Source organism: Patella vulgata, chromosome 5 (assembly GCF_932274485.2).
Source record: "Patella vulgata chromosome 5, xgPatVulg1.2, whole genome shotgun sequence".
Taxonomy (NCBI): Eukaryota; Metazoa; Mollusca; class Gastropoda; family Patellidae; genus Patella; species Patella vulgata.
The window spans coordinates 39,493,795-39,519,135 of record NC_065883.2 but is presented as its reverse complement, the minus strand read 5'-3'; the positions used below and the strand labels follow the sequence as shown (position 1 = coordinate 39,519,135).

General features: G+C 36.5%; 1 non-coding gene across 1 annotated transcript; it reads left to right on the top strand.

Annotated features, from left to right (window-relative positions):
* Positions 1 to 22,348: 22,348 nt before the first annotated feature.
* On the top strand, positions 22,349 to 25,028 carry LOC126821488 (uncharacterized). Its single transcript, XR_008788134.1, has 3 exons — positions 22,349 to 22,385; positions 22,825 to 23,504; positions 24,341 to 25,028. It is a non-coding gene; the product is annotated as an uncharacterized LOC126821488 (transcript).
* Positions 25,029 to 25,341: the final 313 nt, after the last annotated feature.

Here is a 25,341-nt window from a genome sequence, read left to right as displayed (position 1 = left end):
CACAAGGTCAGTTCCGCTTCTTCGCCTCTCAAAGAAAACGGGCGCCCCTGTCTGTATACCCGAAATTTTTCTGGGCATTTCTAGTTTTGCTTCCCTTACTGTTATCGAGCCCTAATATAACACTAATTTTACGTTTCTTTTAATTGAATACCACGAATTTGTACAGAGTTGACTATGGATTAAAAATGTTGCCTGGAGTCACTCTACTTTGTGCGACATTTTTCGGGCATCGATTATTATTTGTGAATGCAGCTGCAACAGTCTGATTGGATGGTTGGAATTCAGAGTGGGATTTCGGTTACAAAACCATTGGATACTTTTGGAGTTTACACGTGCTAGAATAGCAGAAAACGCATTTGCGGTGGTTAAATTTTCAAAATTTTCTCCTGGAGGGTATACCCCCGAACCCAGCGACGATTGATTGGTTGTTTGGAATTCCGGTCAGCTAGGTAGGCTATATTGGACCAAATTGAAGTTGCTGTATTCACAGGCTGAAATAACAGGAAAACGCGTTTGTGGCAGTTAAATTTTCAAAATTCTCTCCACACGGTCCCGTCTTCGTGGACTGTAAACGATTGATTGGAATTCGAGTCAGCCACCTGAGGGGGGGGGTGGCAAGGTAAGTTCCGCTCTCTTCGCCTCTCAGGGAAGACCGGCGCCCTCTGTAAACCCGAAATTTTTTCGGACATATAGCGTTCTGCCCCCCTAACTGTCATCGAGCCTGTACGCCTATGCACTCAGATAGTGAGTGGTAGCCAAAATACTGACGCTTTCTTAATTAGTCACTTATTTTTGCATACTGACACAAGTAAGGAATCCTAACCAATTAACTTAAATACTCACCTTATGATTATTACTGACCATTTATAGGAATACTGACGGGTTTAAGCGACTACTGACAACACGTATATTTCTCACGAGTTTCCATGAATAGTAACCACAATTAAGTTTTTCTACTTGCTTGATGGATATTCTAACACAGTATCCCGTTATTAAAAGCTCTGACATCAGTTCTACACACTGTGCCTTTTGCTATTTAGGAATTTCTAGGATTTATATTTTTTGTATTTTTATGGAAACAATTTTGACTTAGTTTTTGGTGCACAATTTAGTTTCCGGAGGATATCTCATAAACTATTAAAGATATCATCATGAAACTTTGTACAGACGTAGTTGTGCCGTTTGCTTATTTGGAATTTCTCGGATTTAATCATTTTTGTGTTTCCATGGGAACAAATTTGTTATGCACAATTTTGTTTCTGAAGCACATCTCATAAACCGTTCAAGATATCTTTTTATATGCCCACATTTTCATGTGGACATATATTGTCGTCGCCCCTGTCCGTCCGTCCGTCCGTCCACAATTGTTTGTGAACACTCTAGAGGTCACAGTTTTTATCAGATTTCAACGAAACTTGAAATGTAAATTTATAACCCAAATATCTCGGTTCCTTTCGATATTTGTGCATATCGAATCGTAGCTTCCTGAACTATGACCCCTGATTGTACGAAAAAATCATGTTTTTAGCTTGTTGGACCCTACAGAGGTCATAATTCTTATCCGATTTAAAAAAACGTTACACCCTAAGGATGGCTGAGTTTGAATTTCGTGAATATCGAACCAAAACTGACTGACAAAATGGCCGCCCATCGTTCATAAACAACGTAAAAATATGGTATATCAAGGTTGTGGACCCTATAGAGGTCACAATTTTTATCCAATTTTGTTGAAACTTGAAATGTAAGATTATAACCCAAAGATCTTGGTTCCTTTCGATATTCGCGCATATCAGATAGTAACTTCCTGAATTATGGCCCTTGATTGTACGAAAAATCGCGATTTTAGCTTGAGGTCCCTCTAGAGGTCACAATTTTTATCTGATTTAAAAAAAATGTGTGAATAATCGTGGATACCCCAACTTAACTTCCTGGATTATGGCCCCTGATTGTTCGAAAAATGTCATTTTTAGCGTGCGGATTCTCTAGAGGTCACAATTTATTTTTCCGATTTTATAAACCGTTTAAATATTTCACCATTCCACCATAATGAAGGTTGAATTCAAATTTCAGGAAAATCAAAATGAAACTGCCCAACAAAATGGCCGCTTTTTGTACGCAAATTTTGTAAAACTATGCAATACGAAGGTTGTCTACCCTCTAGAGGTCACAATTTTTATCATATTCTGATGAAACTTAAAACATATCTTTATACATGTATCCCAAAAATCTGAGTCCCTTTTGATATTTGCTCATTTCAGACCATAACTTTCTGGTTTATTGCCCCTGATTGTACAAAAAATCTCGTTTGTTTTTAGCTTGTTCTCTATCCATCTCTTTCGAAATGTGGGTGTATCCTGCCTGGCAGTTGCTGGTTGAAACTTTGCACTCTCTTTAACAGTAGGAATTTCTTGTTTCCGGAGCATATCTCATAAACCATTCAAGATATCTTCATGAAACTTTGTACAAACATTAACCTATTATAGTAGTTGTGCCTTTTGTTAATTAAAAATTTCTCGGATTTGATAATTTTTGTGTTTCCATGGAAACAAATTTGACTCAAGTGGGCGGTTTAAAAATCAATGACTCTTCTTGTAATTAATGTATGTTGTTTTTAACAGCCAGACAACTTGAGATTAAGACTGATTGGCAGATTAAAGTCACTGACACAATTAAATAATCAAATGGTTAGCGAGGAAGAAACTATGTCTGCACTTAGAGTAGCTGCTAGTTCTCGTATATCACAACTAGCTATTCTTTCACATTCTACAATGGATACTGAGATGCCAAGGTCTCTTAAACTGCTACCAGGCCCACAGCTAATATCACTGATGAGTCGTATAAAACCAGAGAGACTGTCAGAATATGATACAACTTGGTTTTCGAAGGTAACTTAATGACATTTATTTACCTTTGTCTTGTTTATTTAAACTGTTCAGGTTTTTTTTTTAGTCATTTTGAAATACAGTGAAATCCCTCTATTAAGGCCACATGTGAGACTGTCTAGATTTGGTCTTAATAGTGGGGGTGTTCCAAATTTAATTTTAACAGAGATCATTATTGCTACGATAGATGCGTTATGAAGATTTCAAGAAAGGGAAGTGACAAACGTAAAAGAAAAACAGGAGTTTTCCTTCTATATAACTGACTGAAGTGATGAGTGATAACAGATACACGGGTGAAGTTTTCTGCTCACTAATAATTCCTTCAAAGATCAAAAATTGTTATGTGAGGCTGTGAGAGGATATCTGATAATTCAAAGGAGTAATTAAATGTAACTAGATAAGGGAAAACGAGAAGAAGAGAGAGAAATCGGGCTTGACCCTCCCCTCAACACAAACTAGGTTATTTCAATTATTCGTGTAGGGGTCTTTAGCAGAGGATCCAGAGAAAACCCACAAGGTTGGACAGGCGACCTTACTCCTTGTCACGTACAACCAGGGAATCGAAACCAAGCCAGTTGACTCAATGACAGACCTTATATACGGCGCGCACATGCTAACCATTCGGCCATCCATCCCCCCAGGAAATTGAACTACTCGTGATAAGTGAACGGTCGGCCATTTCTAAACCCCTCTCGGAGAAATTAAACGCTGTACCATTAAATTAAGCCATAGTACTAATTAAACTATTTTTGTAATTTTCAAACGATTATTATCAATTATCAAACGATGTTTTGAAATTAAACTATATACCTAGTTTTTAGCGTTATAACCCCCATTATAAACGATACCAGTTTCAGTGTATGTTGATCACTTAATTACCTAATCAATCCATCCTGTTATCAATGAAAATCGTGTTGAGTGGTAGATTGGGCATATTCCTGGTCGGACAATTTAGGATGTTGGGAAAATAGCATCGGACATGTCCGGAATATACGAGCGAAATCCCATCACTGGTTTATATCCCTATGATCTCGGTTCCTTTCATTATTGGCACGTATCGGACTGTAACTTCCTGGATTATGGCATCTGATTATACAAAAAATGACGTGTTTAGCTTGTTAGCCCTCGAGAAGTCACAATTTTTATTTGATTTTAAAAACCGTTCAAATATATACCTCTAGAGGTCACAATTTTTGTCCGATTTTGATTATGGTCCTTCATTGTACAAAAAATCTTTCTTTTTTTTTTGTTGCTTGTTCTCTATCCATCTCTTGCAAAATGTTCTTCATATCTTGTTATTACTTGTTTTCTCTTATGATGTTGGCATATATGTCTGTTAGTTTGAGACAGTTTGATTATTTTGTAGATAGATAATTAAATTATGTTTTAGGTCAGAGCCACGGTGGCCAAGTGGGTGAGACACTGGCTCGCTAGCCTGGAGGTCGCGTGTTCTCAAGAAAGTTTGAGATTTTACGATGTGGGTTCGCCTTGTCATTGGTGCAGGACGAAGGGCCTGGCAAGGACAGCTGTCTAGTCATTCGGATGAGACAAAAAACCGAGGTCCTGTGTATACATTGGCATGCACGTAGAAGATCCCTTGGCAGTTGGAATTCGACAGAGTAGGCCGTAGTGCCGCTGCCAAGGCAAAATTACTCTCATAGCACACTGTATGGCGTATGCCCATCTTCATTAGCCGAGGCAGAGCAGAACAGAAGGATGTTAAAACCCATTTCATTTCATTTCATGTTTTAGGTCACCACAGTCGTACTAGAAGGACAGCATATCACAAAAATTTCAAACTTAGAAAAACTTGAAAATCTTCGATGGCTTTCATTCAACAACAATGATTTAACTAAGATTGAGGTAATATCCAATTATCTTGTAATTGCTTTTAAAGATCCATACACAATCACTCCTTAACTCTTTAGTAGGGTGACCCATGCACCTACAGAAATACAGTCAACCGCTGATAGTTCGAGACTACCACTGAAGCGTGCACATTCGCCGTGTCGAGGCCAACTTTCTGACAGTATGATACTATAAATAGCCATGGCACGTGCAATTTTCTACAAATCTATCAACTATTACAGCCGTAAAAAATTTATTGTTGACGATTTTGAATAGCAGTAAAATTAAGCTTCTTGGTTATTACAGCAGATTTAGAAATTACGTTCGTTTCATTTTTTAAATCGCTTTATCATTAACTGTACCGTTAAGAGCGGTATCTTTTGGTTTAGTACAAATACTATCTCTGAAACACTGGGGTTAGACAGGAACATGATACTAGCAGTAGTTTCATTTTACTTTTACAAGCTTCTTAAAACAATTGTTGAGCTAGCTAACGTGCTCATTTCTAAATTCAATTTCTTGTTCTAGCTTTCTGTTATGTTTCGTAAAAAAGTAGTCTTGATTATCCCGACCTGTCAATCAGCCTTAGAATGGTCGATAGACTGTTTAAGCGAGAATAATTTCAAAACAAGGGCACGTAACCTATCTTTTACTCAAAAGTGTCTGGATGTTATGGACGACACATGGAACCAGTTTTCAGTCTATTATTTATAGATGATTAATGGTCATAGCTTATTAAGTACAACATGATCGTTTATTTAGTGACTATAATTGTGTGAAACTGATTTGAGGCTTGGCATATATATAAATATTGTGGCGAAATTGTCGAGATATATGGAGATATTTATTTATGGTGGGTCACCCTATCTTTAGTGATCCAGGGCCCTTATTCACGAAAACTTAAGCTAAGATACAATCGAAATTTTAAGAAATACTGCAATTCGATTGGCTGACCAGTAAAATCAATTTGCATATATCCAATTTGCATATTGGTACAATCGAAATTTTAAGAAATACTGCAATTCGATTGGCTGACAAGTAAAATCAATTTGCATATATCCAATTTGCATATTGGTCAGCCAATCGAATTGCAGTATTTCTTAAAATTTCAATTGTATCTTAGTTTAAGTTTTCGTGAATAAGGGCCCAGAGATTTAAAGTCATAAGGTCATAATGGTCAATACTGGTACACTAAAATTATACTCTTCAAAAAAAGTAGGGGATATGGAAATGCAAATACCTATGCAAGTTGTGATATGATAAATAGTCTTGGACACTTGACATGCTTTGAGAGTATGTTCACAGATGAAGAACTTATCGCCCCAACAGAACCAGTGAGCTGTGCGACACTCAATAGCGCCATACACGTGGGAGGGATTCATTGTCAAATTTGACACTTCAAGGAAGGGTTTATGAAAACTGTCTTTTGCTGGTTTATCCTATCCATGTTTGCTTTCCTATCGGTTCTTGCATAAGATTTACTGTTTAGCATATCTTTGCTTTAAAGTCATCTCATTAAAAAAAAAGGTGATTCCTGTTTTTTGGTGTTTTTTGGGGCCATTGTGAACTAAAAGTCATTCATTGTTAGACTACAACTACAATTAAATAATTTGTTGATTAGGCCACACTAATTTATTTTTATACGCCCACATTTTCATGTGGACATATATTGTCATCGCCCCTGTCCGTCCGTCTGTTCACAATTGTTTGTGAACACTCTACAGGTCACAATTTTTATCCGATTTCAATGAAACTTGAAAGGTTTATCACCCTAAGATCTCGGTTCCTTTCGATATTGGCTTGTATCTGACTGTAACTTCATGGATTATGGCCCCTGATTGTTTGAAAAATCACGTTTTTAGCTTGTGAACACTGTAGAGGTCACAATTTTTATCCGATTTGGTTTAAACTTGAATTGTAAGTTTATAACCCACAGATCTCGGTTCCTTTCGATATTCGCGCATATCGGACCATAACTTCCTGAATTATGGCCCCTGATGAATGGTGCTGATATCAAGTATCGATGCATCGCCGATGCATCGATTTGGCTGACGTTGATTCGATTCTCGGTCCTTTTTTGTATTATCGATGCATCGGCAAAAAATACTAGCTTTATGTGTGCGAGGACTCCGAGGAGTTCACAAGTTCGTCCACGAGAATAAAAAAACATCTTTTCAATATGTTTTTATAATTCAAAATAAAACAATATATATGTAACATTGTAACGGAACAATTCAATGAATCCCGCACGAACTATTATTAGGCTTGACCTGTTTACCCTACGCTTCTGTTATGTTTGTCTCCATTTTCCAGTGACTACAAAGACTGCATTTGCTGGTTACGTCCCCTTGCTATCGTGTCCTTTAACCCCAAGGTCAATTTCACGGTTCATTTAAATGACCAAACAAACTGTCAGAAGGATAATATTTCGCGGCTGGTTCTTAACGCTAGTTTTAAAACAATTCAGTCTTATTTTCTGCCACGAGCAATAGAGAATTCATAAACCCGTATAGACAGGCTTTGATACGATCCGTATAAATAATGCAAACGCTGTCTCTTGTAATCACCTCACCCCTCACGCCTTCACAACAAATTTGAACAATGGCTAACGAGTGTCAAATGAAGTGAATCGGACGATATTAATGTCATAATAAATAACAGAAGAATATTGTGGAAATAAATTTATTCAAATAAATCGACATTTCTATAATAGGCCTAATGATAATGTTAGGGAAATTTATGTTTCTATCTGAAATACTAATGTTATTTCTGTAATTTTTTATTAACAAAATGCCGGCAAATTCCAGATGCATCGATACGAGAATCGATGTTTGCGTCCGATGCATCGATGCGTAAAATTTTACTTGATATCAGCACTACTGATGAAACTTGAAATGTATGTTTATAACCCAAAGATCTTGGTTCTATTTTATATTCGCGCATATCGGATCGTAATTCCCTGAATTATGGCCTCTGTACGCAAAATCGTGTTTTTAGCTTGTGGTCCCTCTAGAGGTCACAATTATTATTCGATTTAAAAAAACGTTCGAATATATACTGAGCGCCATGGAAAACACATCACTTAGTTTTTCGTATAACAAAATGATCCTGTAAACATATCTTATTTATTTTGCTTCTTATTGTGAACAATATTCAAATGGGAACACATCAATAACAACACATTTGTACACTTATGGATGTTCAATCTGTAATCAAGGGTACAAAGTCAGAGGGGTCAAAACCAAAAGTACGACACAGATTTCAGTAGCGTGTGTCCTCCACGGGCCATCATCACGGTATGCTACAGCATTAACGCGACCCCTGCAAATGTGTAGGGCGGTCCGGTGATGAAATGTGAAGCCTCCCCACACCATTACACTTCCCCCACCCCATCGATTCGTTTCGAAGACGCAGCTATCTGCAAGACGTTACCCTAGACGTCTCCACGCACGTTGACGGCCATCAGCGTGATAAAGATGAAAGCAACTCTCATCACTGAAGAGCACACTTTGTCAGTCTACTCTTCTCCATATCAAATGCCGCTGACGGTGATGATCCCTGAGGATAGCTCCAACATAAGGGCGTCGTGCACGGAGTCCTACTTCTCTTAGACGACGTCTTATGGTGTTGGCACTTACTGGTCCTTGTCTTCCGACAACTGCTGCACCTGTTCGAGTCGCTGGGCGGAATCTGTCACGCAGATGAGTGACCCGGATGTAGCAGTCTTGAGCCTGGGTTGTAACGCGTTGTGGACCAGGACGTTGATGGTCACGTGTTGATCCAGTAACTCGAACACGTTCCACCAACCTTACAATAGTGGACTGATGACAATTGAAGTGTCTGGCAATAGCACGTGTAGACATGCCAGCCCTGGATATTCCCATGGCTTCATTCCGTTGATTTTCAGTAAGTGTCGGCATCTCTAGCTCGATTCCTTCACACGTCCAACAACAAATTACGACAGATTGACGTTTCACAGTTCTTGTACTGCACATTAAGTTGAAATTATGCTTTTAAAGGGCTCACACACAATGCTGCACGTGAATATTGGGTTTTTCATGTGCATCTCGTGCAATTTTATTTTGCACACGGGCCGATATTTTTTGCGTTTGGGAGCATTGTGTGAAACAATAGTTCATAGTATTGCATAATATTATACATACAAAACCACCTAGTAATAAAATATTTGGGAAAAAAAAGTGATGCGTTTTCCATGGCGCTCAGTATATCACCGTTACACCGTAATGTTTGTTGAGTTCGAAAATCAGGCCAAAGCTGCCGGACAAAATGACCGCCCCTCGTACACAAATAGTGTAAACATCTGGTCTATCAAAGTTGTGGACCATGTAGAGGCCACAATTTTGATCCGATTTAAAAAAAAAAAACTGTGAATATATCACCATTACACACTAAGATCTTGGTTCCTTGAGATAATTGCGGATAGCCGAACTTAACTTCATGGATTATGGCTCCTGATTGTACAAAAAATCAGGTTTGTTTTTAGCTTGTTCTCTATCCATCTCTTGCAAAATGTGGGCGTATCCTGCCTGGCAGCCGCTGGTTCTGTTTTGGCTTTTGACTAGCATCATAACAACAAAGAAACACATAAACTTATAAATATGAAAAAAAAACAGCTTATGTAGCTGTCAAACTGGAATGTGAATTTAGATACTGTGATTAATTTTAAGTCAATCTGCACAGTTAACACTGAGAACTAAGTAGGGTTGATCTGTGCATGGACCGTATATAAATCTCTATCTAGGGCAGGGATCTTAATCGGTTGTTTTTTGTCGGCTTTAGCCGATTGATCTTTAATCTAGCCGATTGAACCGGCCACTAAGGTATCACAAATTAATCTACTTTCGGTCGATTTACAAAGAATTAATTATCAGGCCGATTGGTAAAACAATGAACCGGCCACTATGGTATCAAAAATCAATCTACTTTCGGCCGATTTACAAAGAATTAATTATCAGGCCGATTGGTAAAACAATGAACCGGCAACTATGGTATCATAAATCAATCTACTTTCGGCCGATTACAAAGAGTTAATTATTACTCGTCGATTAAGAAACCCATCAAAGAGTCAATCATTACAATGAATACCTTCAGCTTATTTCATAAATAAACAACTTAATTGAGGTAATCATGCCAAGTACTTGAACACCTCGCAGAATGACACCAGGAAATGTAAACGAGATTTAACTGATGATAGTGATGGCGGCGTTGACCTTTAAATTCAAGCATGCACGTCGTCAATGGAAGTTTCAAAAGCCCGAGATCCTCCCACGTCCAATATAGGTCAACCAAAGTCGAAGGCCGGAAGATATTATAGATCCAAATGGTTAAATACTTTCAAATGGTTTTCGTTCGACAAAGATTCAGAGAAAATGTTTTGTCTCGTAAGTTATTATTATTACTTATTTTATTAGTCAGGTAATTATGTTAACGTAAAGTAAGTCCGGTAATAACCTACCAACCCGTATATTATTATTAGTATGTTCACCTATTATTTTACCAATTTCAGATCTGCCAGAAGCATAACCATAAAAATAAATTTGTAAGTGGCTCTGTTAATTTCAAATTATCGGCAATAAAATACCATATTAATCTGACGATCATACATTTGTACCTGCGCAGCAAAGAAAGACGATGGCAGAACAAAGAGTTTAATTCCCAAATCTATAGAAATTGTTTCAAACCGGGCATTAATCCGAAATGCGTATTTCATAGCAAAAAGAAACATTGCCATCGAAAACTATGAACAATTGAACGATTTGACAGAACAGCAGGGACATGAAATGGCAAAAAAATTATATCGTGATTTTCATTGTTGTAGTGAATTTATTTCTTTAATATCCAGTGAAGGCCATGTGACCTTTCGCATGTACAGCATATTTCCGAGTTCCGACTATACACGGAAACTGATTTGTGCTACTTTGTTATTTATATACTTTTTTATTTTTATATATATTAACATGTGCTTACGAATAAAATAATTTAAAAACCATTTGTATGTACCTGTAGTTTTTACTAGTTTATAACTTCTGTTTAGTTGGATGAAAACAAAAGTAGGAATATACAATGCAAGTTGCTGAAATAATAATAATATGACTATAAATGTCGATATTTTAGCGATGTATGAATACAAGTATGCAATTACAAAGGCCTTGTTTATTAGAGTTTCAGCTATTATTATCCCGAATACGTTATGCAATTAATGAATTATGCAATTACTGTTGTGAATAGAGTATGCATAAACTAACATGTTTATTGTTGAAAAGACGACTATCCGTTAGGCCTACCCGTGGCCGGTTCATTTCAAAATGGATTAAACACCCTGATCTAGGGTGTTATGTGTACGTCTATCGAAAGAAAATTGATTTCCCGATTAAAATCGGCATTACTGTGTTAAAATTTCGATTTTTTTTCTGATTTTCTGCTCCTTGTTTAACCCTTATATTTTTTTGGAAAGGATTAATCAATGTTTCTGAAACTCCTGGAACATAAAGCCATATGGTAAAACCGTTGGATAAAGCAATTTCAAAAACGATATTACCGAATTGAAACAACTAAACTATTGTTGAATGGACTATTGTATGATACACAATTCATACAGCTAGATATAAGTAGGAAGCAAAATATGTCACGCTGAAAATCAAGTATTTTCTAACACTGTAATCCAGGTATTATTTAATCTTGTGTATCTAGCACTAATTTCTTTTACATTCATTTGATATCAAATCTTTGTTTAAAAATTTGTAAAAATCGTTTAAAATCACCAAAAATCATCTAATTTGTCCTTGTGTCCAGTTTAAAGCTGACTGATTAATTTTGATAATGAGTGTCCAATTTACAAGTATTTAATTTCCTGACCACTGAAATTAAGCACTTGTAAATTGGACACTTGTTATCAAAATTGAATGGTCAGCTTTAAACTGGACAAAAGTACAAATTAAACGATTTATGGTGATGTTAAACAGTTTTTACAAATTTTAAACAAATTTCCTGAATATCAAACCAAAACTGCCGGACAAAATGGCCACCGCTTGTATGCGAAAGGTGTAAAAATATGGTATATCATGGTTGTGGACCCTGTAGAGGTTACAATTTTAATCCAATTTTGATGAAACTTGAAATGCATGTTTATAACCCAAAGATCTTGGTTCCTTTCGATATTTGCGCATATCGAATTGTAACTTCATGAATTATGGCCCTTGATTGTAGGAAAAATCACTTTCTTCTTAGCTTGTTCTCTATCCATATCTCGATAATGTGGGCGTATCCTGCCTGGCAGCCGCTGTTTTTTTTAAAACTTTGTCTATCGAGAGTGCCTTCAGTAGTCTTGTGTACAAAACAGTCCAATAAGACTTTGAAATGTCTGGAATTTTGTTTCTTTCCCGGATTTTCAAAAAAAGTTTATATATTTGGATAGCTGGTCCAATGATAATTCTAACGATGTATAATATGTATTGAGTAATTGAAATTTAATTTTTGTTACTGACATTTTGCATTTATGGCACTATTTACCATTGTGACATTATGACTTTAAATCTCTGGGTCACTTAAAGGCCACAATTCTGAATGGATTATCTTGGAACTTGGTATAAGTTACTTATTCCTTATACCCCAAGGACGAAAACTATTGATTTTAGTGCATGTTCCCCCCCCCCCCACGCCCCCCTTTGGGTTCTGCCATACCCACTTTTTGTTAATATTTTGTCCATAAAATCTACAGGTTGCATTTAACATATTTCGATCTAATGCAGTATGATCCATCATAGGGTTGTACCTATTTATATTGGCCCATGTCCAACTCCCAGGGGCAGAGCCACGACAGATTTGTGCGTTTTTTGTCTGCAGATTGGAATTCTGAATCTGAAGGGATCATCTTGGAACTTGGCATATTTATTTTTTATACCGTAAGAATAGCAACTATTTATTTAGGTGCATATCCCAACCCCCAGGGGCGGTGCCGCACCCACGTTTTGTTAAATTTAGTCTGTAAATTTGGCAAAACAAAACAAAGCAAGAATGTGGACGTATATTTCAGTGACAGCGATGCTCTCATTATCACATGTTTTTGGCAGATTTTTTTATTTAAAATTATCATCCATTTTGTGGAAAAAACTTGAAAATCAGTGTGAGCACTGCACATTTGCGCAAAAATCTACAATTTCACCATCATATCTAAACTTTACAATATCATTTGTATGCCAATTCTTACCATTACTTACAGTATTAATATCAATAACCTCTAGGTTCTGAATAATGTGAACTTAATTTATGTCTCCTACTTTATAATTAACCTTTTTAACACTATGTTTATTATCATAGTACTGTTTCATATTGGACTGTTTACACTGAGAAGTGGTAAGAGTGTGATTTGTACGTTTAGGGCATAGATATCTCCCGATTTGGTAAATTTCTATGAATATGGGTAAAATTCTAATTATCGCAACAAATCTAATACGAAGAGGCTAAAATCTGTAGGTACGGTGTGTTAATTAACTGGGGTGACAAATTGACTGAGTGGTGATATAATTATCGCTAAGGGTGAAAATCTCGGCGGCGGTGCGTTTTCTGTACCGGTGTGTTAATTAACGAACGGGTTAAAAACGACTGACACGGTGTGTATTCTTTGTTTGGTAAGTTTTCTCGAAAGCGTGTTATAACTGCACCAAAGGTGTTTTATCAAGGACCAACAGGCTTTATTTGACGCATAGGTGTTAAATCCAATTTACTGTGCGATTTCTTGTTCGACCGTGTGTTTTACGCAGATTGGTCTTTGTTAACTTTAGGTCTTTATACATGGATTTATACGTGCTGTAGTTACATTTGTTCGTTCTTATACGTATTTCATTTCTTGGTGAATACTACTATTACTACGAGTTTTATACTTCATACCATAGTCGGGCTGCAATTATTTATATATTTGTCTTTTTTGTGGGTTTAATTTGTTTATATATTATCGTGCGTACCACTGAAGTATAAATGCACGTTATTTACCGATAACCGGACCAGCCTCCATTGATATCAGACTAACGAATCTGTTTTGAAAAGCAAGTTTATAAATATAAAATCGAGCAATTGATGAAAAACTATTGGTTTCGTCATGTCTATATTTACTACACATGTGGGGGTTTTAATGCATAAATGTATTGTTTCTTACCTGGGTTGTAAAAAGGACTATCCAAGAAAAATTTAATTTCCACATATATAACAAATGATAATTCACATATCAAATAACACTAATGCAAATAAGGACATGTGCCGGCTGTCATATTGTCCATTGACCTTTGACTTAAACTAAATTTAAACACTTGTTAATATTTCTATTGTTTACGATTGTATGAAATAGCTTTATTATTTTTCTCCCGGTACTAATAAACTACGGGTCGAGTGGATTCAATGTTTATTATGTGATTTATCAACGTGATGACAGATCGAGAGCACAGGCTCCATGTGTCTATTTATAAAAGCATGCAATCACCTTTGGGAATCAGTTAGCTTCCAGTCTAAAACGACTTTAAAATCTCTTTTGTTATGTCGGTCACTTTATTTGAAAAGATTTTCATAATATGTCGTAGTAATTTGTGATTTTGTTTCTATTGTTAATTCTGTTTAATTGTGAACATTTCGAAATCTAAATATTTAATATTGATTCTTGGGTACGGGTTTAGAATAGTGTTATAGCATGATTTATTTGTTAAAGATCTTTTAATTCTGAAACAAAAATTTATTGCTGTAGTGATCAATTTCAACATTTTCACTATACATGTATTCTAAAGTCATAGTTTTAAACTTAAAGGAGCTAAATCGCTAACATTTGGGACCTAGAAATTGACAAAAGTGGGTCGCAACGCATATAATAATCTAGTATGAATGTATATAAACTGATTTACATTCAATGGTTTCGGTTTTTATACGCCCACATTTCGTCCTTCCACAATTGTTTGTTGACTCTCTACAGGTCACAATTCTTATCCGATTTTGACGAAACTTGAAATATAGGTTTATTCCCAAAAGATCTCGGCTGCTTTCGATATTGGCATGTATCGGATCGAAACTTCATGGATTATGGCCCCTGATTGTACGAAAAATCACGTTTTTAGCTTGTGGACCCTATAGAGGTCACAATTTTTATCCAATTTTTTTTAAACTTGAAATGTAAGTTTATAACCCAAAGATCTCAGTTCCTTTCGATATTCGCACATATCGGACCGTAACTTCCTGAATTATGGCCCCTGATTGTACGAAAAATCGCGTTTTTAGCTTGTGGACCCTATAGAGGTCATAATTTTTATCTGATTTAAAAAAACGTTCTTTTATATCACCGTTACACCCTAAGGAAGGTTGAGTTCGAATTTTGTGGAAATCGGCCCAAAATTGACAGCAAAATGGCCGCTGTTCGTTCTCAAATAGCGTAAAAATATGGTATATCCATGTTGTGGACCCTATAGAGGTCACAATTTTTATCCAATTTTGTTGAAACTTGAAATGTAAGTTTATAACCCAAAGATCTCAGTTCCTTTCGATATTCGCGCATATCGGACCGTAACTTCCTGAATTATGGTCCCTGATAGTACGGAAAATCGCGTTTTTAGCTTGTGGACCCTATAGAGGTCATAACTTTTATCCGATTTAAAAAAACGTATTATTATATCACCGTTACACCATAATGACGGCTGAGTTCGAATTTCGTGAAATTCAGCCCAAAACTGACAGACAAAATGGCCGCCCTTGGTTCTCAAATAGCGTAAAAAATATGGTATATCAAGGTTGTGGACCCAATAGAGGTCACAATTTTTATCCGATTTTGTTGAAACTTGAAATGTAAGTTTATAACCTAAAGGTCTCGGTTCCTTTCGATATTTGCGCATATCGGACCATAACTTTCTGAATTATGGCCCCTGATTGTACGAAAAATCGCATTTTTAGCTTGTGGACCCTAAAGAGGTCATAATTTTTATCCGATTTAAAAAAAAACCGTATTATTATATCACCGTTACACCCTAAGGACGACTGAGTTCAAATTTCGTGAAAATCGGCCCAAAATTGGCATACAAAATGGCCGCCGTTCGTTCTCAAATAGCGTAAGAATATGGTATATCAAGGTTGTGGACCCTATAGAGGTCACAATTTTTATCCGATTTTGGTGAAACTTGAAATGTAAGTTTATAACCCAAAGATCTCGACTCCTTTTGATATTTGCGCATATCGGACCGTAACTTCCTGAATTATGGCCCCTGATTGTACGAAAAATCGCATTTTTAGCTTGTGGACCCTAAAGAGGTCATAATTTTTATCCGATTTAAAAAAAAACCGTATTATTATATCACCGTTACACCCTAAGGACGACTGAGTTCAAATTTCGTGAAAATCGGCCCAAAATTGGCATACAAAATGGCCGCCGTTCGTTCTCAAATAGCGTAAGAATATGGTATATCAAGGTTGTGGACCCTATAGAGGTCACAATTTTTATCCGATTTTGGTGAAACTTGAAATGTAAGTTTATAACCCAAAGATCTCGACTCCTTTCGATATTCACGCATATCGGACCGTAACTTCCTGAATTATGGCCCCTGATTGTATGAAAAATCGAGTTTTTAGCTTGTGGACCCTATAGAGGTCATAATTTTTATCCGATTTAAAAAAACTTATTATTATATCACCTTTACACCCTAAGGACGACTGAGTTCGAATTTCGTGAAAATCGGCCTAAAATTGACAGACAAAATGACTGCCGTTCGTTCTCAAATAGCGTAAAAATATGGTATATCAAGGTTGTTGACCCTATAGAGGTCACAATTTTTATCCGATTTTGTTGAAACTTGAAATGTAAGTTTATAACACAAAGATCTCAGTTCCTTTCGATATTTGTGCATATTGAATTGTAATTTCCTGAATTATGGCCCTTGATGTAGGAAAAATCACTTTCTTGTTAGCTTGTTCTCTATCCATCTCTCGAAAATGTGGGCGTATCCTGCCTGGCAGCCGCTGGTTACTTAATTTCAAATCAGTTACGGTTTTGAAATAGGATACACAACACATCTTTATTAATTTACAGGGTCATATTTTGAATTTTAATAAACCAAGGTTCATTCGAGAAAATTATTGTTTTGTTCTGATAAATTAAGTGTACCTGGGCCCATTTTCTCGAAATCTTATTTAAGATAAAACACATTCACTAAAATTGTTGGGCTGGGGCAATGATTAATTTACTACCCCATATAAAGTCTGGCAATTAACATTTGTTATATAACATCTAGGTCAACGGTGTTCCAAGTTGGTGTTCAGCGAAGGGTACTTCCTGCTCTGATGGCAGTTTGTGTTGTAATATGTGACTTGGAAATACGTTTAATAATTTAACAAATTCAAGAAGAAGAACAACAACCAAAGGCATCAAATTTTCGCATACATGTATTTCCAATACGACAATTTTTTTGTTTGGAAATATACTGTAGAAAAATAACTTAGTCCTCTAACTTCAGTACGACATGATAATAATGTAATAGTTAGCATTTCATTGTATTTAAATCTTATTATCCCTCTTGTTGTTTTCAAGTACCGTGAAGGAATCAAAATCCCAGATAGGATATAAATTTTGATATAATATGTAAGATATGCTTACAATTATTCTCAGTTTTGATATTATTTGTAAGATATGCTTACAATTATACTCATACTCATCGATCACTTTAGAGAATTTTGGCGCTGGTAATATAATATGTAGCAAATGGTGGACCACCTTATTCTCACTCGATAATCGTCGCTATTTGATTCATTCTTGCATTTCCCATCAATGGTGATAGTACAATTTGAAATAATAATATCCGATTAGTCACGTTTGTATATTTTACATGCCGTATGAAGCCACGGTTTAACTATCAAAATAATTGATTCTCTTCGAAAAGAATTGACGGCCATTTTGAATATTTCCTTCTAGCTCACTCTTAAATTCCACTTGTTGACCATGTTTCTTTTGAATCTCCCTAATATTACACAAAATGTCATTATTGGAGCAGAACTAATACGCATAGAAGCGAATGCTTCGGCCCATACCAACTTCCAATTAAAGAAAAAATAAATAAAGCAGATAATTTATACATTACAATTTAAAGGACAATATTGGTGTCAGTCATTATAAAATATGTGATAGAGGTCGTTAAATACATCCCAAATATGATTTTAACACAGAGATCATTGCTACGGGAGATGTGTAACAAGCACGTTAAGAAACGGGAAGTGACGTCAAACATGACAAACACGAGTTATCCTTCTATAAAACTGACTGAAGTAACAAGCGGTAACAGACAAACAATCGAATTTTATTTCACTAATAATTCAGTTGAAGATGAAAAGTTGTTATATGAGACGATGAGAGGGGTATCTGACAATCCAAAAAAAGAATTGGCTGTCAGTAGATAAAAGATAACGAACAAATTAGAAAAAGTCCGTGCATTGCCATGTTTTTATTAAGAACAGAATGAATAAAAAAGGGGGAATGCAGGGGATTTTTCTATTTTTCTCATGTCCCTTATCTAGTGACAGCCAATTCTATTTTTGAATTGTGAGATACCCTCTTGCCGTCCCATATAATAACTCTTCAACTTCAACGGAATTATCAGTGAAATGAAATTCGATCGTTTGTCTGTTACCGCTCGTTACTTCAGTCTGTTATATAGAAGGACAACTTATGTTTGTCATGTTTGGCGTCACTTCCCGTTTCTTCACGTGCTTGTGACACATCTCCCGTAGCAATGATCTCTGTGTTAAAATTATATTTGGAATGTATTTAAACAGTGCTATCACATATGTAATAATGACTGACACCAATAATATTGTCCTTTAATTAAAACGTTTAATATATGAAGGCATATGTGTTGTGTATGAAAAGCCTGTGGGTATGAAGTTAAAGTCTATATATTAGTTCAAGACATTCTGTTTATTCAACCATAGAGAAGAGCATGGCGCTTTTGGCGCACGTATATCGTGCTACAAAATAGTATAGATCCAATCAGTGACGTAGTGCACATAAGGTGGAGTTGCGCTATTTTTAGTAGCATTGTTTGTAGAGCGCGTGCCAATATCAAGCAGACGACAGAAGTAAATAAATATATAACTTCTCCTTCCGTCTTAAAATGAAAAATGTCTCAATCTAAAAATGGACAATATAATACAATAGATCGATGTATATTTTTAAAACTAAATAAAACACTATTACTTATAGTTATAGCAAAATATCAAAATGACATGAGTGAATACATGTACATGTAGCGAAATATCAAAATGACATGAGTGAATACATGTACATGCAGAAAAACAATTAAGACATTAAAATGTAAATTTGGGTTAACAAAACAAACACTATAAAATGTTCATAATTTATGATCATACCGTTTAGGTATTTTAATCTTTCTGGAAGATTTACGGATTTTAATGTCAGTGTTTTCACTTTTAGAAATATTGTCATTTTGATCAGACTATCATTTGAACCAGCACTTAAATCTGAATTTTCATTGTTAATGTTATTATTTCTATTTCGCAACTGATCAATATGTCGTCGAAGATAATTATCACCAGTTCGAACAGTGTAATACCGTGAACCATCGCACGAAACAACTCTCCCTTGGAGCCATTTATCTCCTTGACCATAATTTCGAATCCATACTTTATCATCGGTTTGCAAACTTCTAGCATTATTATGACTAGTAACGGTCGATGACTTATCATTTTGAACATGCATAGTCATATCAGGACGCAGTAAATCCAGTCTTGTACGTAACTCGAGTTTGAAATGTAATTTCGCCGGTGTCTCTCGTGTAACACTATGTGGAGTGGTTCTGTAATGCAGTAGAAACTTATGCAAGTTTTCTTGTAAATTGTTCTTATCATCTTTGACTGATTTCATTCTTTGTTTGAATGTCTGTACCATACGCTCAGGAAGTCCATTTGTAGATGGTTTATGTGGGAGTTATATGTAACTTTATTTTTTAAAAATAACCAAATTGAGTTATCTATTGCTATTATATTTATTACCCATACAGGCCTCCATAATAACCAACCCATCACAGCATCGCGTCGGATTAGGCCTCACTTTCGTATTCGGCCTCGCCTTCATATTCGGCCTCACTTTCAGAAGTCGTCTGCTAGCGTCAAGGCAACCGAAAAAGGAGCTCAACTTTTCTCTCCTTTCCTATCCCCCAAGTCTTTTAAAATGCCTTCCGTAGGGAGCGCCCACATACAAGGACTCAGGGAACCCGGAACATCCAATCGGCTGTTAATACGGACACTAGCGCACCTACAGATCGCCGTTCCAGGTCGGCTTCAGCCCACAGGATTAGAGAATATGGCCGCCATGACTTGTCACGTGACCATAATCCAAGCTCGGCTAAGAAACGAACCCGATACGAAGATGTACCTGAAAATTGGTCCTCTAAAAAACTCTTGTCAAGAATTACAAGAATTAGGGATGGTGTTACCTACTAGTGTATCCAATAAGATTCTTATTAAAGTTTACAAACAACTGAAAGATGGCACGAGATCTGAGTGCGAAAATGTGGCTAATTTAACAGAACCTGAATACCAAGATGCGGCTATCGTGATGGACGCTTCCGGCAACAAAAACAAAGATGGCAGCGCCCATGGAACGACGTCTCGTTCGAGCGAAGCAGTATTTCAACAGATGAAGTACACTGTTTAAGATTGGAAATAGCCGAGGTTCAAGCCTCACTAGCTGATATCCAGAACAAGAACAAGCTGTGACAAGAGAAATTGGAATACCTGTTGACATCGAGATAGAGAACAGGAACAGATCAACATCACATCACTTACCAGCGTCCCTTAGACTTAGAAGTAGTCATAGCATCAGGCCTTCAGGTATGGGTTTGTCTAATCACAGAGTCCCTGTAGATAGTCTCCCCCCAGTGAATGTAGTCCCTCAACATATTCGTAAAGCAATACACTCGCACAAACATGTCAATTTGGCTATGCTTCTTATACCAAGATGGAAACCAGATCGTGGTTAAAGCCAATGCCCCTCGACTACAAAGGAACCTGTCCATCCACGAATTTCGGCTGGCATTTTCTAGATTTAAGAACGTCATTTTTGAGAAGGAGCCAGAGAGACGACAGGAATTAGACGGATACTCGGATTTGATTGATGGCCTATTTATGCAGTTTGGAGGCTCACAGTTCTATGAATACCATAATGCATTCTCAAAGAAGGCAGAACAACTGGAAGTCATTTTGAAGTGAAAAGTTGACTGGTCATCTAGAGACACCTCACTCTATCTTAGACTGTTTGCAGGTATCAGGAGCCTCCCTTGCGAACATTGTCAGAGTTCTTTACATGTTTCCGGCTTCTGTCCCCTCACCGTGACAAACCCTACATTAACAACCAGAGGACGTCAAAGTATCTATAAGACAGATTACACTAAACTTAGTAACCATAACCAGCAACTCAGCAGTATAAATCCTGTAATAATTGTCGTGCTGCCCACCCATCTTATGAGTGTCCAAAAGGGGGAATTATTAATAAAGCTAACCAACTCGATGGAGGAATAAACCCCAATCATCGCAAATGACAATTCCCAGTGGATAACACAGATGATCTTGTTACCAGTTTGAATACGTTCCTGGTTCCTGTTATATTTTTAAAGCTTCCACACCGATAAATATTCCGTCACTAGAATTCGAGCTAAAACAGCATCCAGACAAACTTTTTGTGGCCCAACTTATGGAAGGTTTAAGTTTAGGCTTCGACACAGGTTTTTCATCACTTCCTACTGATAATTATGAGTGCAAAAACCTTCTTACGGCCAGGTCGAATCCTGAGGTAGTTACGTAATTGGTCCATTTGATAATCCTTCTTTCGCGAATTTTAGGATAAATCCGTTAGAAATAAGTGAGAAATAAGTGAGGAAGATTTCTCAGTGTCGTACATCTCGGTTGACGATGCCATATCGGCCATACAATACTATGGTAACGGTGCCATACTAAACAAGACAGATATCGTGGATGCATTTAAGTTAATACCTATTTCTCCAGCTCTATGGACTTACCATGGAGTTCGATGGAACGAGAAGTACTATTTTTTCGTCAGACTGTGTTTTGGTTCACGAAGCAGCCCCAAGATATTTACATTGCTCTCTAAAGCTATTCATTTTGTTGCCACACATAATTATGGGATTCCTAATTTACTGTATCTGTTGGATGATTTCTTATCAATCACCAGTGCCCAGTCTGATGGCGTAGAAACTATGCGAGTTCTGAAAAGTGTGTTTTATAATCTTAACATTCCTATCCATCAAAACAAAACAATAGGACCAGATACAACTATGACATTTCTTGGGATCGAATTAGATACTATAAATATGCAAGCATCGCTACCAGTAGATAAAATCAAACGAATTAAAGAAATATTATTACAAAATTACTGTGCACGAAAAAGAATTACTAATTAACGGGAACTTTTGAGCTTGCTAGGCCACCTTAACTTTGCTTCTAGAGTTATTGTACCTGGGAGAAGTTTTGTGTCATATTTACTATCCTTGATTTCAGTGGTTAAGGAATTGCATCACCACATTTTCCTGAAGGCTAACTGTCGAAAAAATATGTGCATGTGGTTATCATTCCTTGACGACTGGAATGGTAAATCATTCTTCTATGACGTCAATATTACAGAATCGACAGACATGGAAATGTATACGGATGCAAGTGGGGCCAAAGGTTATGGTGGCTATTTTCAAGGGAAATGGTTTTCATGTTCCTGGCCAGATGACTTAAATTTAGGACAAGACGACATGTCTATTGCATTCATGGAACTAGTTCCTATTGTTACCTGCGCTGTCATATGGGGACATATGTGGGCTAAGAAATGCATATTATTCCACTGCGATAATATGGCTACTGTGGGCATCATAAACAAAGGATGAAGTAAATCCAATAATATATTGAAACTTATGAGAAGGCTAACTTGGTGTGCAGTTCAATTTAATTTTGTCCTCCAGTTAAATTTAATTTTGTCCTCCATGCAGTACACATCGAAGGTCGTTACAATATTTTAAGTGACTGTCTTTCTCGTTTACAGGTGGAGAAGTTCAGAAAACTAGATCCGCTCTCAGAACAGTATCCGGCCGCTACTCCACCTGTCCACCTGTACCTCACTTAGAACTAATAGTACAAGACCTTCTTAATACAGCATTAGCACCCAGTACCATCGTCGTGTACAATACCGGCTTGTCAATGTTCAAAAGATTTTTGCTTTTATTTAATCTGTGGGGCCATGTGGAGACACTCCCAATGGTAAATGAAATTGTCCTCCTGTATTTTGAAGCATACTGTGCCAATCAGAAATTGAAATACCAGACAATTAAACTGTACTTAGCTGGAATTCGCTACCATTACATTCGATGTAATATTAGTACTCCGTTGACTCAGATTGATAAGCTCTATAACATACAGTATGCCTTGAGAAGGGGTAAAAAGGTGGAGAACAATTCCAGACCCAAAAAGCTTCCTATTACTTTCGATTTATTAGTCAAAATTTTTAAAGCTATCCCCATTAAGGTTAATTTTTATGATGCGTCGATGCTATCTGCAGTCTGTTCTTTAGCTTACTTTGGATTTTTGCGCTGTGGAGAATTTACTATTAAATCAAATGGTAAATTTAACCCTAAGAAAAACTTAACAGTCTCTGATGTCATACTAAACAAAAATGGATTTGTTTTAAATCTAAAAATGTCAAAAACAGAAGTTTTCAGATGAGGGGTAAAGGTACCATTTGAAAGACAACAAATTGAAACTTCACCTATTAGTTGTCCAGTCAAACTTATGTTAGACTACCTTCATTTAAGACACAAAAGTGGAGCCGGTAAAATTGATCCATTATTAGGGTGACCGATGCACTCTACAGAAATACAGTCCTCCGCTGATAGTTCGAGACTACCACTGAAGCGTGCACATTCGCCGTGTTGAGACCAACTTTCTGACAGTATGATACTATAAATAGCCATGGCACGTGCAATTCTCTACAAATCTATCAACTATTACAGCCGTAAAAAATTTATTGTTGACGATTTTGAATAGCAGTAAAATTAAGCTTCTTGGTTATTACAGCAGATTTAGAAATTACATTTGTTTCATTTTTTAAATCACTTTATCATTAACTGTACCGTTATGAGCGGCATCTTTTGGTTTAGTACAAATAATATCTCTGAAACACTCGGGTTAGACAGGAACATGATACTAGCAGTAGTTTCATTTTACTTTTACAAGCTTCTTAAAACAATTGTTGAGCTACCTAACGTGCTTATTTCTAAATTCAATTTCTTGTTCTAGCTTTCTGTTATGTTTCGTAAAAAAGTAGTCTTGATTATCCCGACCTGTCAATCAGACGTAGAATGGTCGATAGACTGGTTAAGCGAGACTAATTTCAAAACAAGGGCACGTAACCTATCCTTTACTCAAAAGTGTCTGGATGTTATGGACGACACTTGGAACCAGTTTTCAGTCTATTATTTATAGATGTTTAATGGTCATAGCTTATTAAGTACAACATGATCGTTTATTTAGTGACTATAATTGGGTGAAACTGATTTGAGGCTTGGCATATATATAAATATTGTGGCGTAATTGTCCAGATATTTGAAGATATTTATTTATGGTGGGTCACCCTACCATTATTCATTAATAGTAAAGGAATGACTCTAAATAGAGACTATTTTATTCAAATTAAAGAAATTATTGAGTCTTTAGGTCTCCCGTCAGATGGTTTTAACAGCCATAGTTTCAGAATAGGAGCAGCTACTACTGCTGCAAAGGTTAATATACCAGACCACTTGATCAAAACTATGGGACGTTGGTCATCTGACTGTTACCAGAGATATATCAGAACAGATCTTAAGGCTGTTACTATTGCCACCGCATAAACCTTCATTCCATTTGGCATCCTATTAAGCTACTGCTTAATTTTATCCCCTCAAAAAAAATGTGGTTCAGCAATTTTAGACCAAATTGGGTAAACACGAATTTCTAAATTAGTAACCAAGGCAACCATGGCATCCAATTCTGTGATTCTGTATTTCGGTTCCTTTGGGAGCTGCCTTGGGTTCCTTCGGTTCCTTCGGGAACTGCCTTCGGTTCCTTCGGGAGCTGCCATCGGTTCTTTCGAGAGCTGCCTTTTTACTCTTACCTGTCTCTAATTCCGGTAGACCTAGATCTACTGCCAAACCATGGCTTGCCTGTCTCATTGTGTAATATTATGCTGAACATGAGTGGACTCCTGTACTCCCATATTGCCAAAGATTTAAATTGTTATGATTATATTATAATTAGACCTTAATAAATGCTAATATTAATAAGATTTAAATTGTTATGATTATATTATAATTAGACCTTAATAAATGCTAATGTTAATGATTTGAGTTAATTTAAATGGAGCAGTAAATACATGTTTAACACCATTCGTTTTTAAGAAACACTGAAACTCCTGTGACACAAATTGCGGTCCGTTATCAGACACTACTTGTAATGGCAAACCATGTAAAGCAAAATAACTTCTTACACATTTTACTAAATCAGTAGCAGTTGTATTTTTCATAATTGT